Source organism: Megascapheus bottae, chromosome 9 (assembly GCF_031878675.1).
Source record: "Megascapheus bottae isolate mThoBot1 chromosome 9, mThoBot2.hap1, whole genome shotgun sequence".
Classification (NCBI taxonomy): domain Eukaryota; kingdom Metazoa; phylum Chordata; class Mammalia; order Rodentia; family Geomyidae; genus Megascapheus; species Megascapheus bottae.
Window position 1 is genome coordinate 57,394,565 of NC_143517.1, and position 14,195 is coordinate 57,408,759.

Genomic DNA, 14,195 nt, shown 5'->3' on the forward strand with positions numbered 1-14,195 from the left:
TTGACAATGAAGCCATAAGTCTTTATTTTATTTTACTTTTTTTTAGGGAGAGGAGAATCTGACGCAGAGCTCCTGAGTCCACTGATTTCCTGGATGCCATGAATATCTCTTGTCCTGATGAGGTAACTTTTAGTGGAGGCCAGAATGGGGACTGCTCACTGGAATGAGTAGACCAGGAAGCATGGAACCTCCATTTTCATTCCACATCCTCCAGAGAGGAGTAGAACTAGAGGTGTAGATAAAGATGGGTCTTGTTACCACTATGTAGCCTCTCTGAAAATCTCTTCATGATGAGATCCACAGGGTTTTGGGGAGCCTACAAGTGGGCATGAGCAGTGTGACATCACAGTTGAAGAAGGGAAGATGTACATGCACAGCTAGAGGTGATGGAGTACATACTCCAAAAGATGAACTGGAAGAAGACAAAAGCCCTGCAGGGCCTCGTGAGCCTGCACCACAAAAAGAGTGACTGAAATACTTCTGGGCATGCTCAGTGACTTTCCCAAGAAACTCCATTGGAAGCTAAAGGAAAGAACACTTTGAAGATCTGTTCATTTTAAGGACAGCTGCTTTACCCAGCTGCTGGCAACATCTGGATACCAGTCTAATCTTTCTCTCTTACCATCACTTTCACATTTATTATCATTCTGCCTCAAACTTTGTTTCTACTTTTGAGGATTCTGGTGAAGGCACTGGACTATCCTTGAAACTGAATCATTATCCAGGCTTCCAAGAATCTGAGTGTTTCCTCTTAGATACAGCTGTAGACAGACTATGAACCTTGAATATGAGAAGACTGTGAATGTTGTGTTAAAAGCATTTACACATTATTCATTAGGGAACAGGGAGCCACTGATAGTTTTTAAACAATAGAGTGATTGTTTACCATGTTCTGAATTAATACATTTGATTTTTGTCATCCTCTGAGGAGAAATATACGGAGACTGTCTCAAATCCTTTTTGGGAAAGGAGGGCATAGAGCAGAAACCATGTACATGAATATTGAGTGGACAAAAGAAAATGGACAACCACAGATATAAGGTGACTTTCTAACCTCCTATAATAAACAGTCCTCTAACTGCTAAACAAAACTACAAAAATAAATTTAAAAAAAAATAGAAGAAATAAGAAGTGCATTTTATAAAAAAATTAAAAAAACAATTGGGTGCATCTTAAGCACCAGCACTGACATCCTTATAAAAAAAACTATAGTAAATTTTATTAGGGACTGTACTTAAACAATAAAATATCTATTCTATAGAAAAAAAGAACAATCAGTCATTTTTCCTTGCCAAAGTTCTTGACATATTTTAAGTAGGGTACTTAAAAGTAGCTACTTTTTCTAATCCTCTAATCCTGATTTTGTGAGTAATTTTACCAAATGATTTGTGATTGTAACATATAGGAATATATATGTGTGTGTATATATATCCATATATATATATATATCCATTATTTTTCTTATAGCAAGGAAGCATGATTGCAAAGCATTAGCTCTAGACAGCTAAAAGATTTACAATTAGATCTATTGGATAATTTCAAAAACATAATTTAGGTCTCCCAAGCTTTCTGCCCTTTTATAGTTAACAGTTAGAAATACATATATTAGATCCAACTGAAAAAATTATAGGCACATTATTTAAAACTCACAGTTCAGCAGAGTCTCCCAGGTCTCCCAGTTTAAATGTATTTATTTTGCAATACTAATAATGCAGAATTTCATTAACAATTCATTCAAAAATTAAATCAGTCATCTTCGGCTCATCTTTCCTTTTGAGTTTTACCAACTTGTTGGAGAACACAGAATTTCCTCTGCATCACATTACAGCACAGCTTTCTGACAAGCTTGTCTCTCCCTAAACAATTCATTTTCACCCTGCTTGATTGTTTCCATGTTCGTACTTCAACTGCAATTTGTTCTTTCCCATGGCTAAATAAAAATGTGGTCATTGAGTCCAATGCTTCCTCTTGGGACATCCTAAATAATAGGTTTCTGGGGTGTAATTCATGAATATTTCACTCGCCATAAAGGAGATTTTAAGAAGTGGAAGAATGAACATGGTAGAGAAGAGAATTTCCTTAGATTCATTTTTTCAGTATTTAGAAGCCATTTTATACTCTGGTTGCAGCCATTAGGTTCTTTAAAAAATGTTTCTCACTGGGCCGGGAGTTTGGCCTAGTGGTTAAAGTGCTTGCCTAGCATGCATGAAGACCCGGGTTCGATTCCTCGGTACCACATACATAGAAAAAAGCCGGAAGTGGTGCTGAGGCTCAAGTGGTAGAGCTCTAGCCTTGAGAAAGTTCAAGGACAGTGCTCAGGCCCTGAGCTCAAGTCCAGGACTGGCAAAAAAAAAAATGTTTCTCACCTAGAAATACAGATTTATATAAACATATGATTCCTAGTTTCTTGATATATCAGGTTTAAATTTTCTTTCTGGTTGACTTGAGATGTAGTATATCATCCTGTATTCCCACACTTACTTCATTTTAATTCACTAATTGCCTTTTTAATTTTCTTTTCCCCATATTTGAGTGTTATTTCCTTAGCAAACAAAGAACCATTGTAGAATAATGAAGAAGATAAATTCCTCTAACTCCTTTTTTAGGTTAAGCCACTTAAAACTATAAAAGTGAAAAAATAATAGGTGGAAGTTTAGGGACAGGGAAATGAAGAGTGTTACTATAAACATAATTTCTTTTTACTCCAAGTTAAAAGACATTTGCTTAAGAATATATTCCCTCTGGCCTGAAAACCTGTTTCCCATATCCTGTGGTTTCTGTTCAGTAGGTGTCCTGGAAATAATTGGGTATTTAAAGAACCTCAAAATATTGCGGATCACAGAGCAAACCGCCTCTTGATACTTTCCCTCTGAGGGTCTTATTAATTTTTAATCAGCTTGGTGCTGTTTTGGATCTTTAGGACTCCTGTAAGTAAGGGAAAACGCTATGTGGGCAGCAGAAGAGGAGAACAGAGTAAATAAACCAGGAGGCAAACAAAGGCCTCTCCTGTGTATTCAGAGTCAAAGGCTGGCATGATTTCAGCAAAGATAGAGAGGGTTAAAGCAGTTTTAGGGGAGACCATCACTCCCCCAGCTAGACCCAGTGTGGGATTCAGAGTCCCTATTCCTCCAGCTATGTGACTGGAACGGGTGCAGATGTCTGCAGATGAATGCCAGCCGTGGGCTTCCACTTACAGAAGGCTGCCATGACTTGCTTTTCTACAACATATTCCGGCTTTTCCAGTTTTTCTTAGTACTGTAATAAGTAATCAACTTCTGTAAAGTTATTAAAGCAGAGACATAATTAACATTTTCACCCCCACACTTAACTCCACGAGTATATCTGATGCCTCAACTTCATCTGAAGGGGTAGTTGGCTTTTCAGATATATGACTTAAAAATCCACATATGTCAGATAAATCATTTGCCCTTAGTTTATGGGTTCATTTTTCCATGGGTATGGGTCGAATGAATTGGTTCATCAGATGAATGAACCATAGTCCTAAATTGAGGCTATTCTTGAATTTCAACATTTGAAATTTTCCATCACAGACAGAATATAATAAACTCTCCTTGCTTAGACACATGCATACAAAGAGCTCTGGAAATCTTGATTGTTCTAAAAGGAGAACACTAGGGGCCGGGAGTTTGGCCTAGCGTGCTTGCCTAGCATGCATGAAGACCAGGGTTCGATTCCTTGGTCCCACATACATAGAAGTGGTGCTGAGGCCCAAGTGGTAGAGCTCTAGCTTTGAGAAAGCCCTAGGACAGTGCTCAGGCCCTGCACGCAAGCCCAGGACTGGAAAAAATTAAAATATAAAATAAAAGGAGAACACAATGGTTACTTACCACCTTCAAAGTGAAGCCCGTGTTCTGAAAGAAAACCACACATCTCCCACAGTCTAGACTCTACTGGTTTCGCCAGCCCCATCCTTATGTCTCAGCCCCAAACCACACAGGATTCTCAAAAAAGAGTAAACTATGGACAACACAGAAATTGGTGAAAGAGATAAGTAATTTGAAGCTAAGCAATCATATGCACATCTTTTCAATTCATAGCACACTGAAATACAAAAAATGCAGGCACTTTTCCAAAATTGAGGGTAAAGACATTTTTGGAATTGCAGCTATATTACATTATGATTCCATATGCAAAAGATTACAAATCAGGGTACAGTAAAGATACTTGTACACCCATGTTCACTATTGCACTAGTCATCATAACCAAGTTGGAGAAACCACCTATATGTGGCCCAAGAAAATGTGTGTGTGTGTGTGTGTGTGTGTGTGTGTGTGTGTGTACAGACTGTATTATGTTGAAGGTTCTGCGTATGTCTGGTAGGTTTATTAATGCATTGTATTATTTAACTCTGCTGTGTTCTTATTGATTTTATATTTTGATGATCTCGCCATCATTGCAAGTGGGATATTAAACCCCCCTCCTTTTAATTGCATGTTCTCCACATCTTTACTTCTATTAATATTAGCTTCATACACTTAGATGCTCTAATATTGATACATATATATTTACGAGTATTATATTCTCTTGATGGTTTTACTTCTCCACTAACCATTTACTTTTCTAGCCACCATGTTATTCAATATTTTTAAATCCATTTAGTCACTCTGTATCTTTGGATTGGAGGATTTAATTCAATTGTATTTGAATGTAAGACTTTTGCTAATATTTTATAAATGGTCTTTAGTTGTTTTATAGATCCTCTGTTCTTTTGGTGTCTTCCTCTTTAATTTATTATGGTTTTGTTGTAATGGCATGCTTCATTTATCTTTATCTTTTATGTCTATATTAAGGTGTCTTTTCTTCCATACTGCTCCAAATCTAAACTAAACATCTCATAATTATAACATTCTATATTAAGCTAGTATCAGCTCTAATAAAATATACCACCTAGGCTTTACCCCTGTTTTTACTCAATTGACATCTGAGTTTACATCTTTTTATTTTGTGGATTAAGAAATGGTTGCATTTATTGTTATTTTAATATTCTGTCTTTAACCTTTATATTATTATCAAAATGGATCAATACATCACCATCACAATATTTGGATATTCTGAGCTTGTCAATATTTTTATCTTTACCATTAAAATGTATATGTTTTCATGTTATTTAGGGCCCTTTCATTTCAACAAAATGATATCTTTTAGAATTTTTTCATAGGAGGATCTAACAGTAGAAAGCACTCTGAGCTTTTGTTCATCTGGTAGTTCTTTGTTTTTTTCTTTTTAATTTCTGAAGAACAGTTTTGTTAGGCATAATATTCCTGCTTGGCAGCCTTTTAAGAAAAAAATCACTACTTTGAGTATGTAATCCTACTCCCCGCTGGATTAAAAGGTTTCTGCTGAGAAATTTACTGGTATCCATAAGGAAATTTCCTTGTATGTGAAGTTGTTTTGTTTCCTCTTGAAGCTTTTAAGATTATCTCTTAACTCTTTGACTTTTGAGATGTCGATTTAAAGTATCTCAAAAGATTCTTCTTTGATTTTTCATTACTTTTTTGTGATCCTTTGAGCTTCATAAATCTGGATGTACATATTCCTACCATGATTTAGAATTTTCCCTATATTGTTTAAATCAGGCTTTTATCTAATGCCAATACTAGGGCTTGAACTCAGGGCCTGAGCATTTTCTCTGAGCTTTTTTTTTTTTTTGCCAGTCCTGGGCTTGAGCTCAGGGCCTGAGCACTGTCCTTGGACTTTCTCAAGGCTAGAGCTCTACCACTTGAGCCCACACCACTTCTGGCTTTTTTTCTATGTGTGTGGTACCGAAGAATCGAACCTGGGTCTTCATGCATGCTAGGCAAACACTCTACCATTAGGCCAAACTTCCGGCCCTCTGAGCTTCTTTTAAACTCAAGGCTAGTGCTCTACCACTTGAGCCACAGTACCACTTTTAGCCTTTCAGCTTTTTAGTAGTTTAATGGAGTTTTCTGTCCAGACAGAATCCCAATTTTCTGCCCTCTGAGTAGCTAGGATTATAGGTGTGAGCCACAGGTATCTGGCTTTATTCTTATAAAGTACTCTTAATTTGTACCTATGCATATTTTATGGTGCCCTATTTTCCCTTTATGCATTCTTCATTCCTTTCATTTGTTTTTCTTTATGTTCTACTATTATTTTGTGGGACATGGGACTTGAACTCTGGGCCTGTGTGCTGTCCCTGAGCTCTTTAGCTCAAGGATACCTCCCTACCCCTTGAATCACAGTACCATTTCTGGTTTTCTGGTGGTTACTTGGAGATAAAGGTCTCACGGACTTTAGTGCCTGGGCTGTTTTTGAAAAGGGATCTTCAGATCTCAGCCTCCTGAGTAGCTGTGATTACAGAGTAAGCCACCATGCCTGGGTCCTCCTAACTAATGTAAAAAAAATTGTCTTTGATTTTCTTTTTGCTTTATTTGCTACAGCTAGTTTTTACAAGCTCTCCCATTGCATTTAAAATCACTTAGATTTCTATTTAGTTCTTTCTCAAAGTTGGTCTTTATTTCTCTTTTAAACTTCTTATTTAATTGTGTGCTGTTTGCTTGTTCTTTGTTATGCTGTGAATTTGTGTTACTGTTGCAAGAAAGGGAATACATACCTCTCATGATTTCTGACCTGGTTTGAACTGTACAGCACAGATAAAAATCTGTGTCCTCAGGCGGACCAGATTGCCTACAGAATTAAATTCAAGTACAGTTACAGCTGGGTTGTACGGCTACTGCTGAGACTTCATGAAAGTCTGCCTTTGGTCAGCCTGTTTCTAGTGCCTTAATTATAGGTAAATTCTTCTGCTCTTTGAGGGAGACTGGGCTATTTCCAGGATCTTGGTCAGTAGGATTGGCAGAGAAATAAGAATCTGCCTCAGGGTCTTCAGATAGTAAGGCTGTTATTATGTGCTTGGAAGGTTGTAACTTCATCTAGGACTTTTCAAAAAGATTCTTTAAAAGCTGTGTGAATATTGTGGTGAGCAGGCTGAATCTAAGAGAGGCACAACCAAAATCAGAGGTGACAATAGGGACCAAAGTTGTCATTACAGTTTGGATGGGAAGTGTCTCCATTAAAATGCTCATATGATGAGGGCCTTCTTTCTAGTTGGTGTGTCAAATCATGGAAAAATGATTGGATCATAAGGGCTATGATCTAATTAATGGGCTAATTCACTGATATACACATAATTTGATGAGATTATTGGGATGTGATAGAAACTTTTGTGGCAAAATGTGATATGTTCATGAATATTATACAGGATCCCTTCTCCTTTACTGCCTCTCAGCTTCCTGGCAGCCATGAAGAGAGAAGCTCTTCCCTGTCATATATTTTTCATCATCACAAGTCTGGCTCACTGAGGTCTATAAATGATGACACCAATCGACCAAGGATTGAGACCTCTGAACCAAGAGCCAACATGAATGTTTCCACCTCTGACTGTGTTTGTCAGAGTAATGTCCCCACCATCCTGTCTGTGGGGCTTTTCTTCATAGCAAAGTCTTCTTACAGGTCCTTGGAGATAGAATTTTCAGACCATGGCTGAAATGTATGGGAGTCAAGTTGCAATGCACTCTTGAGCCTCCTGACCAGTGAACATGTATTTGTCCCACAGAACTCAGTTTCCTGAGATAAGCCACTGCCAAGTACTCACCTTAGTTCATGTTCTTTCCTTTGCAAGGTTACACAGGTATGAAATATTATTTGGCATTCTGCAGTGACATGCTTAGCCCCGTGCCTTAGTCCTAGGAACAGAAGTGATAACGACATTTGTGGACATGTCTCACAACCACTCTGTGTTCTGCTGACAAGGTAAAGTCCATGGTGTTTCTGGAAGCTATGTGCTGAAGGTGAGATTGCTGCGTCAGCTTAGGTTTCAGAAACACCCAAAGGCGGAGAGTCTATCTGCTGCTCCATTGAACAATCCAGTACTGGTGAGTTGAAGTAAATTTGTTCTAAGCCTCTGTAGTGTTGAACTCTATATATTCTACTATCTACAATATTGATCACATCTCCGTATTCTCTCCAGAATCTGTACTGCTGTCATAAATTAACTACATCCGAAGCACAGATGGACACTTGTCTCTTTCCAGGATGTCAGAAATTTTGGGAGTAGTAATAAAGTCCCAAGCACTAATAGTTTCACTTGATAGTAGTCATGGTCACTGGCAATAATAGGGTCTTGTATTCCAATTTTAATGACTAATTTAACTCTGTCATACATGAACCCCTTTTACCCCACCTCACCACACCAGAATGGCTTGCTAAGAAAGATGCTTACATGGAGAGCAGAGTGGTTGTCCTGATGGTGCAGACAGAGCAGCAGACCAGGGAAGTTTTAGTAAATGTGCACACAGAATTGTTCAGGCTACAGGGTTGTCAAATGCAGGACCAGGTGTCAGGCCCTTCCAGTGTCCATCTGAAGTGGACTGTGTGTCATAGCCAGAAGAAACTATACCTGAGCTGGAGTCCAGGGACAGAAGGAGAGCCCTTTGCTGGGGGATTATCCTGGACAAAGCTCATGATGAGTGACTATGCTTCCTAAAGCATTTCAGGAAAATTTATTTTATAATCCCAGATCATGAGACTGTAGCTAATGTGATTGTTAAGCTCTTTTGATTGGTATTTCTGAATACAGGTGTATTTATTGTCAGTTTTTGCCTCTTAGCCTATTGACAGTCAGCAGTTTATTTGTCTAAACAAGATATATGGAGTCATTCAGTGTAGGTACTCACCCAATATGAAGGAATATGTTATCAATGCTGCTTCATAAACTGGAGTAAATGAGGGCATTAGATGAACCAACAACCTGAAAGCTGTGTGCACGCTATAGAGGGGCCCTGGCAGCCACCGTGTTCTCACTTCCTGTCTCCTGTTTACCATTGTTTATACCTCTAGATCAGATTAGTTATTTGTTCATGAGGTTCCTTCCTTTCTCAGTAGAATGTAAGCCTCATAAGAGCAGAGAAGGGCTTCATTTGTCTTTCAGACCTCATTTTCAAACATTAGCTATGGAACATAGAAAGTGTCGAGAATATTCTTGCCTGTCCTGCCATCTCTTTCTTATGCCTTCCAAGGATGTAAACCTTGTCCTTGAGCCTTGTCTTGCTCTCCATTGGCTGTTAAACCCGCCACCCTGACAATCTATTTATTTGTAAACTTTAACTTGAAATTTGTATAAGCTACTACCTCACCTTCTCCACTGAACTGTCTGACCTCTGCACCCTACAGGCCTCTGTCTTAGCATATCAATAATACTCCTAATACTTTAGAGGATAAAAATAAGTACATTTTAATGAACACATGATAAAATATTCCTGAGCTGTGCTATTTAATTGGAAGAATTATCCTACTAATCTGAAACCTTCTTGTTCCTAAAAGTAAGCCCTTGTTAGTTATAATCTAGGATTAAACAAATCACAGCCTTGAAAATTCACGACTCATGAGGTCAAACTAGGAGCTGCACAAATAAAATGATGTCAATACTTTGGAGAAGAGTGATTCAACTACAGAAGAAAAGAAACAACAGTAGATTATGTCTTTGTAGTCTTTAATCAACAAGTATGATGGTAGTAGGTACATGCTCATTTACTATTTACCTCACTGATGCTTTGATATTAAGAACTGTATGATTCCTGTGATCTTCCCCTGCAAAGGAGCTGGATCATAAAATATTAGGGCTGGAAGATATCTCTCTATCCATGCAGATTGGTAGTTACTGCTCTGTTGAGACACATTGATGTTTTGAAATGAATTTTAAAAGTTGTAGATGAATACACTTTACACTTATTTTAATGCTATATCTATTCCCTGGAGAATGTCTATGATCGCTTTCATCTAGCCAGGAAAGCCCATTAAATAAACTTTCTTTTATGAAGTGAAAATCATGTGTGAGAATCTGCTGTGAATTTTACTACCTATAACATGAAAGTTCCAGAAACGGTAGATTCACTCATTTATGTCTCCAAATCAAGTTTTAGCTCCACTGAGCTCCTGCACACTGGGTTTGCAAACAACACCATCTTCATCAAAAGCTTGTCTCATCCATTCCTTTGGAAGCGTATAATGATCTCAAGGTATACAAAAGCAGACTATTATGGAAGTTCATGCCACGTAGAGCTGACACATTCCACCAAGCACCTGTCCCTCTGAGGCATGAACTTTTCAGTTACCTTTCAGTGTAGCTTTCATAGCTCCCTAATTGGTGTTCTGTCACTTTACCACCATTGTCTCACTCTATTGGAGACATTGTCACTACTTAGGGAAAGGGAGATTTGTAATCAGTTCCATTCCTAGTTCTGGTGGAGAACACAGAAAATGATCCTCTCTTACAGCTCTTCAAGGAGGATTTCCAGACTCTTCTTCTTATCTCTTGTGACTTGCAGAGTATCATCACAATGAGCCATGATTACTTGCAGCTAGATTGCTTGTGCTCAGGTTCAAGTCTCATCTTTTAATATATCACAGCTTTTATCAATGGCCTGTATCCCAGGATTGTGGTAGAAATTACCATAAATGTGCTGACTTACAGTAGCAGATCTTTGTTATCTCCCATAAGTTCCAAATCAAGGTTATTATCCTGGGTGTTTCTATCAGGCTTGGAAGGAGAACACTACCTGTTTTTCTCATGGCTTCTGGTGGTTCTAACAATCCTTGTAGTTCCTTGTCTTGGAGAAATGTTGTTCCAAGCTCTACTTAAATCTTCTAATCATTTCATGCCTTTGTGTTTCTCTTCTTTTTTATTCTTTTATAAACATGATTGCTTAAACTTTACCTTGTTCCAAAGTAATTTTATGTTGAGCTTTTTGATTACATTTGCTAAAGACAGTTTTCAAAACAAACTCATATCCATGGGTTCTGGTGGAGACAGACAATGAAATTTGTTAGCCTGTATGGTCCATTGTATAATGGAAATGATGATGTTGATAATGTTAGTAAACATAAATTTATGGGGGAGTAAATGAATTCATATATGTAAAACCCTCTAAAGAGTTTCTGCTAAATAGTAAATAATCTTAGCTAAATGGTATTTTCTATAATGTGAATTTATTTCTGAGTAGCTATTACTTTCTTCCCTTGGTCACCCAATTCACAATTCCATCAAAATATGCAAAGTAAGAGACCATAAAGACTAATAAACCCAGGCCTATGAAGATGGAGAAAATATGTAGGCCAGAAAAGCACAACTTATTCTGCTCTATTTCAGTTTAGTCTGCTTGATGCTAGGAGATGGTTTTAGTAGATGGAATGTCAACTATCATATCCTTAAATTAGTGGCAAGAATAATACAATTTGAAACAAATGATAAGAGTTTTGAAAAAAGAAAGAAATTATGGAAGAAATAAAATATGGGAGAATTATAATCACATGAGTTTTTAAATAAAGGATTTGATGTAGGGAATTGGCAAATGCTAGAAGACTAAAAAGCTAAAAAGAACATACTGAGAAGAAACAAAGATAGTAAATTCTGAAGCAGCCATCAACTCCAAGCAACATGAACAAAGGAAAGGCTCCTGTCATTGAAATGTGGAGGCTCTGAGGAGGAGCCCAGGAGAGTCAGGAAGGGGAGTGAGTGTCTAGGTGGTATCCTGTGCTAGCCATAGGGTAGGACTTCCTGTAAGGAGGTTTGAGGATCCTGACCTGTCCACCTTTTCTGGTGTTTCTGGCTAGCAGATGATAAGGCTGATTCTGAGAATGGGGAAAGTAGAAGTTGGTCCACAATGCTTCTGCTAAACCTGATTGCCACTCCTTGGATTATGAGCTGTTGGTGAAGTGATGATGGTAAATGAGAAGGAAGATAAGCTTTCTTCCTCCACTGGTTTTCCAGGCCCCTTTTAGAGCCCTAGGTGATCAAGACCTGCCAGGAAGCCAGATAGAAAATAGGGTTGGCTGTCCCAGCTGTAGTGTTTTAAATATTTGTGTAGCAAACATCTTCTATGTATTGCTTCTATTGTATACAATACAGTAATATATATGTGCGTGTGAGACAGAGAGAATGGGGAGAGATTCTAAGGACTGTAAGAGAAATTGTAGCCATGTGTAGAGCATACAAGCACATTTATATTCTGGAAAGGTCCCCTGTTGCAGGTAAGGAATGAAAAGGCTCGTTAGGCTGAGGTAGGGGAGGTCTGGTCAGGAGGTTTTAACACTAAAGTCAGCTGAAATGGTTTAATCAAGATGATGACAGAGTATATACATAGAGATCCATGTTTATATGTATATATATTTACTATATTAGACATTGCTATGTTATATATTACTTATATGCACTATGTTACATTTCCTAATAATACATTATATATTACTACATGTAATATAATACATTTTGAGTGACATAAAATCTTTTATTAAAAAAGTTAAGTTTCCCAGTGAGAAAATGCTAGAACAGCCAGGCAAATATTTGAACTATGCTTTGTAAGACTTAAGCTCATAATTGTTATAAGAAAATATGACTACAAAAGCTAACCATCTCAATCTAGGCAGCTCGGAATGCCAGGTTGCTATGGTTCGTGGAGAGCTTTTTCCCTGTTGAAATCCATGCTGGAACTGAATCCTCATTTTGAAGTTTGAATAGAGTGAAAACTCAATTTAGCATTGGTGGTTAGTCACAGTCGAACTGACTAACCACCACCATTATGGTAGAGCACTAGTGAATCCACATGGCGACTTTGTAAGAGCAGAGGGACATCACAACGTGTAAAGAGCACATTCATTGTATCTCAGCCCATCAGTCTGTGCTACCAAGAAAATCCTCGTCAAACAAGGACCCTCAATCCTAGACTTCCAGAACTGTGAGCCAAATTAAACCTTCTTTTTTTTTTAACTTAGTCTGAAGTACTGCATTATTAGCATTGGAAAATGGGTTAATATATACTTAAAAACTTAAAAACGAATGCATGATGTCAAGTATAAATGCAACACTTGCACTAAACAATTAGCATGATATAAGAGAAATAGTATTTGTGCCTATACAGTGCACGAAAGGCTTCATATATTTAGCCTATTCCAATCCTAACATTCAGAAACAATGTGGTACAGCTACAGAAAGAAGTGACGACCTTTTCTAGTCTTCAAGGGAAGTAAAAAGCATAACATCTCCAATGCTGGAATAGAGAGGTTAATTTCAGATTTGTTTTTCAGTTGGGTATTTTGTTTTCAGGGGAACTTTGAAACACTGGATTTAATGAGACAAGAGGTGCCATAATGAAGGTCATAGCATGCTCTCTCCACCCTCCTGGATGGGCTTGGAGAAGTTAGAGTAATAGTCTCCCATCTGGGCTCCCTGCCTCAGCCCGGCTGGCCGCTCATTACCCACCTTTCCAAAGTGCAAATGTGCTCGTGTCACACAAACACTTCATCATCCCAGATCCCTTGGAAAGATGTTGAAAGCACCTCATGGTTCACAGAGAACCTATCATTTCTTTAGCCAGATCTTAGCCCTCTCTTTGGTGACAAAGTCTAGAAATCATTTGTTGCTTCTTATGTTAAGCATTGGGAAAATTTGAATGTTCATTTCTCTCGTTTGGAAAGTGGGTAGTTTCATAACGATGGCACATCCTGATTTGTGATGGATTTTATCTCTGACAGGAAATAAAGGGAATCGGGTGGATAGCCACAGGCAGAAAAGATGTGCTTGGAACTCATGGATAAAGCACATACTGACAGATCACAACCCAGAAGCAGCATCTAAGAGGATTAGTGGATTTTGTTCCATGTTGGGCTTTATAAGTTTAGAATACGAGAGAGCAGAAAACATGCCTCCACATGTGGTATTTAAAATCTACACTTCTTAGAAAAATGGAATCCAACTAAACATTATCTTGTTAAAGGCTCAAGCCATCAGCTGGAGTGGAAGGATCACTCTTGGTGTCTGTATATTGTTAATTAAATAAAGATATTGAAGTAGTTAAAGAGTGACTGTTTTATTACCCAAGTTGTTATTCTCCTTTTACTGCTGCCTTTCTTACCACATTAATCTTCAGTGTGCTACTAGGGTCTTTTCTGCACTGAAGACTGGTTAATGGAAGGGTAGTGAACTGTGAATTGCTTGGGTGAGTGATAAGTGGACTCCATTTTGCTTGTTATGATAATCAAATGCATAGATACATATATAGCATGTAGACCTGGTAAGATATTAAATATTAAAACAAATACTAGTTTCTGCAATGAATATATCAAATACCATATATAAGTTATATATGATTAAATATATT